Raw genomic sequence first — 4,778 nt, 5'->3', positions numbered from 1 at the left:
GGCTTGCTCAGCCTGTTAGTGAGGGCCTGCATTTTATATAGTAAGTGCCGGGAGGCTAGTTTTTTGTTTTGTTATTATTTCTCCTGCTTGTTTTTCCTTAAAGCACTGTACAGCACTTGTATAAAGACTTGTATATAGCACCAATAAACAGTGCACTGTTTGTCACTACCTCACTGGATTTGGTATCTGGGAACAATGCTAACTGATAACAGTACAGAAAGTTCATAGTCATGTAATGGCCCATACTGGAAGGATTTAGCAGGAGTGGTAACAAACTCCTGCTAAATCCTTCCAGTATGGGCCATTACATGATCCATTCCCTCCCTTCCCTGGTAAGCTGGTGATGGGGGGGTTGCTTCCACTCACCTTTTGTGTTTGCAGAACTGAAGTCGGGGATCGACTGGGCTGAGGGCTCCCTCCTGCTCTCTTGGGTAAGAAAACAAAAAAAGTAGAACTCCTTCTAAATCAGACTTCCTCTTTTACTTTTTGGAGGCATTTAAAGAGAATGTAAAAGGTAAAATCACATACATTTTAAATGCATCCAAATAATAGGACCTCATTTACAAAATAGAATTGTTTGATTAAAATCTGTGAGTGGAGGTAAGGCCTCCTCTGCTTCACAACAGGGGGAGGTGTTTTGTAGTTCATGGGGATAACAAGGGAACAATGCTAACTGATAACAGTCCAGAAAGCTCATAAAGTTATCAGCTCACAAGATTCCTAGCTGCATGAACAGTTTATTTATTTTTATTTTGCCCAACACAATAAAATGCTTTTAATTGTATTTTTAGAGGAGCAAATAAGACAAATGTATTGTTAGTGTTTAAATACACTTTTTTTTAATACATTTTTATTTTATTGAGGACATTTTTGAACACAAGTACAAAGAAAATAAATCCCAAAGGGACACTTCAAACGACAGTAGAAATAAATACCGTAATAAGGACATATGAGGCTCCGAAGAGCCTAAGTATTGCATATAATAGGAAAAGGATAGGAAGGAAAGACAGAGAGGAGAAGGTAGAAAGAAAGGGGGAGCAGAGAGTAGCAAGGGCTAAATCTATAACAGTGTGGCCTGAGGGTTATTTCGGTTGGATAACAGAAAGCCACAGGTTTCATCAGGGGAGCAAGGTCGTGGGATGCGAGGGGCGATTAATGTGAAGAGGGAGCAGGGTCCCCTGCGGCCTCTATCAAGGTTGGGCCCAAAGGGGGAACCATAAGTGGAGGTGTCTCAGGCATCCCTTGTAAATTCTTTATTTGGAGTAGGTAGCCAAGGAGCATAGTACAGTCGGAAGCGTGTACAGAAATCAAACCAATGTGACAGGGGAGACAGGCCTCCAACAGATTCCGTAAGAGCCAAAAGGGTATTCAGGGGAAAAAAGGCACTTCTGGTCTTGTGAGCCGAAAACAGTCCATGAGAAACCAAGCCCATGATGGGAGGCAACTACCGTATTCCAATGAGAACTTGTATGGTCTGGGAACTCAGAGAGGGGAAACGGTCGTGCGGCCTAGCTCTGGGACAGTGCATGCTCCCACCGGCCTCCCTCAGAATGGTCAGTATACGGGAGCAGCGGAGTATGTCCCGGGTAAAAAGTGGCTACCTCATTTTCCCTGAGATTTGTTGACTGTTAGCGTGTACAGTGAGGGAGAGAAAAAGTGGTATCCATGCCCGCTAGGCAGGCATATTTATGAGAAAAGGCAACTAAGTGACGGATAGGCCTGAGGGCAGGAAAAGTTGGAAAGGGAACAGAGGGGAGGGAGAGAAGATGAGAAAGGGGATGGGCACGGAACGTGGAGATGGCCACCCACCGAACGCGCTATATTCCCATAACCAAGTCTCCGTATTCAGCGGAGAACTTGAACTCGTGCCAATAGTGCCATCGCTTGATGAATTTGTCTCTCGTACCACGATCAGTTGCCACAAGATCCTCATTTCGTTAATGAACGCCACCTTACGTAGCCACATCGCCACTGTGGGGGGTTTCCAGAGCATAGGAATGCAGCTCCTGGCTGCGGTCAGCAGTAAGGGCAGAATCGATTTCTGGTATGCCGCCCTCGGGAACTCGTTGTGATGTTAAAATAAAAGGGCCGGTTCCAAAGTGAGGGTGTGATTGGTAAATTTTTGGGAAATACGCAACACTTCCGCCCAGAAGGGCTGAAGACTGTTGCAGGACCAAAAAATATGGAGAAGCGTGCCCTCCTCCTCTCCACATCTCCAGTATCTATTGAAGCATGAGGGAAACATTTTGTGTAGCTTAGTCGGTGTAAAGTACCATCGGGTCAGGAACTTGTATCCAGCTTCTTGGTATTTAGAGCAGATGGAGGTTTTATACGCAAAAAACAGGAGACGGTCCACTTTATGGTCGGAGAAGGACAGGCCCAGTGTCTGATGTAGTGAGGCCGGAAGTCCGGTTCAGGGGAGGACAGCAGGCGGTAGAGCAGAGAGATCGTATGGCGCAATGGGGAATTCTCTGTGCAGAGTTCCTCAAAGGGCATAAGGCCTCTTGCAAAGGAGGTTGCTGGGGGTAAGGAATGTAAGAAGTGGGCCAACTGCATCTTCTGCCAGAAGGACAGGGCGCCGAAGGCGCGGTCGGAGCATAAAGTGTCTCTGGACACCCAGTGCCGTTACGAACAAAGTGTCTCGCTTGGTAGATGCCTGCAGCTTTCAAAGTATGGAAGCCAGGGTCGTTCACACCCGGCGAAAATTCCGGGTTGTCAGGGATCGAGAACAGGGGGGAAGGCTGCGGGGCCAGCCGGCCCGCCTGACAAAGTCTCCTACCGATAGATAAGGTAGCCCCAATCGTAGGATGAAGTGCGACCAGTTTTGGTGGTGAGGCCAGATTCCAGAGAAGAGGCTCCGGGGGGGGGGGGGGGGGAGTCCCCAAAGGAGCGCTCTATGTTAACCCACTGTTTCAAGGGACCATGTCTATACCAATCCAAGATCCCTGGACAGATGACAAGCCGTGTGGTACAGCGCCGCATCAGGCAAGGCCATTCCTCCTTCCAACTTGGGCATGCGTAGGATCTTATGAGCTAGGCGGGGGGGGGGGTCCCCTAATCCAGAGGAATTCCCGAAACACTCTGTTCACCTTTTTGAGAAAACCCAGAGGGACAACGATTGGGAGAGCCTGAAGTGCATATAGAAGGCAGGGCATTACGTTCATCTTGAGGATGTTACAGCGCCCAAACCATGAGATCCCGTCCAGATCCCGTCTAATCTGGGTCAGTAGGGGAGGAAAGTTGCAGTCCAATATTCGAGTAGGGCAATTCGGTAGAAATATACCCAAGTAAGTAATATGGGAGGAGCTCCATTTGAAAGGGAAGTTAGCCTTGAGTAAGGCAGATAGAGCAGGTGACATCGCGATCGGGAGTGCCTCGGTTTTCTGGTAATTGATTTTATACGACGACAGGTTTTCGTATATACGAAACTCCCGCACCAGATTTGGAAGGGAGAAAAGCGGTTTGGTGAGGAAAAAGAGTAGGTCGTCGGCATAGGCTGCAACCTTCGGCTCGAGAGAGTGGGAGACAGAGAGCCCCGAGATGTCATCGTTAGCCCGAATCATCCTCAGAAAGGGTTCCAGTGTCAGTATAAAGATCAGGGGGGACAAGGGGCACCCCTGACGGGTCCCATTGGTAATATCGAGGGGGTTGGAGAGCATCCCGTTGACCTTGACATTCGCCGAAGGCCTGGAGTATATGCCCCTGATCCATGACATCATGCGTTGCCCCAATCCTATATGTTCCATAGTCTCTGTCAGGAATTGCCAGTTCCATCGGTCGAAGGCCTTTTCGGCGTCCGTCGAGAGGATCAGGAAGGGGGTCTTGCGAACAGAGGCCAAGTGAAGCAGGTCGATGGCCTTCGTGGTGTTATCCCTGGCCTCTCGTGTGGCCACAAACCCCACCTGGTCATCTTGTAATTGGGGAACGTGGGGGGCCAACCGCGATGCCAGTATTTTAGTGAAGAGCTTCAGGTCGGCATTGAGGAGTGAGATGGGTTGATAGCTTTGGCAGAGGAGGGGGTCTTTTCCCTCCTTTGGTAGAACCCGTGATGTGTGCTCTAAGCGAGTCCGCGGGGAATACGGCTCCCTTACCAATCGAATTATATGCCTCCAGGAAGTGCGGGGAAAGAAGGCCCTCTAAATATTTGTAATATGTAAGCGAATAGCCTTCTGGGCCCGGAGCCCTACCCCCCCGTCGTCTCTGCCAGGGTCCTGGCGAATTCGGCGGGTTGGAGTGGCTCCTCCAATAATTTCAGGGCTTCTTCGAGGATGCTGAGGAGGCCCGAGGCGTGAATATATTCCCTAATAATTTTGCGGGATTCAGTACCCGCAGAAGAGGTGGCGCCGGAGGGTAAGTTATAAAGGGAGGTATAGTACTGACGGAAGACGTCTGCTATCTCCTCCGTGGCGTGTACCTTGCGCTGTGAAGAGGACTTTATTTCAGGGATAAACATCTGCGCTCTCTGCTGGCGAAGCGCATGCACCAGGATCCTGCCACATTTATCCCAGTGTTCATAGAATGCCCCGTCTACATTTGGCCAAAGTGGCTTTCGCCTTAAACAGGGTCATGGAACGGAGTTGTTCACGGAGAACAGTAAGCTCCTGAAGGGCGGAACGCGACTGGGAACGTTTATGTATGGATTCTAGGGACCTAATGCAGGAGAGGAGATCCTGGAACTGCCGCAACCCCTCTCTTTTTTTCTTAGCACCAATTCTGATCAGGATCCCCCGGGTATAGCATTTATGGGCCTCCCATACCATCATGAGTCGTCGCCCCAA

This window comes from Pelophylax lessonae (genome assembly GCF_965119305.1).
Source record: "Pelophylax lessonae genome assembly, chromosome: 6".
Classification (NCBI taxonomy): Eukaryota; Metazoa; Chordata; class Amphibia; order Anura; family Ranidae; genus Pelophylax; species Pelophylax lessonae.
This window is presented reverse-complemented; position numbering follows the sequence as displayed.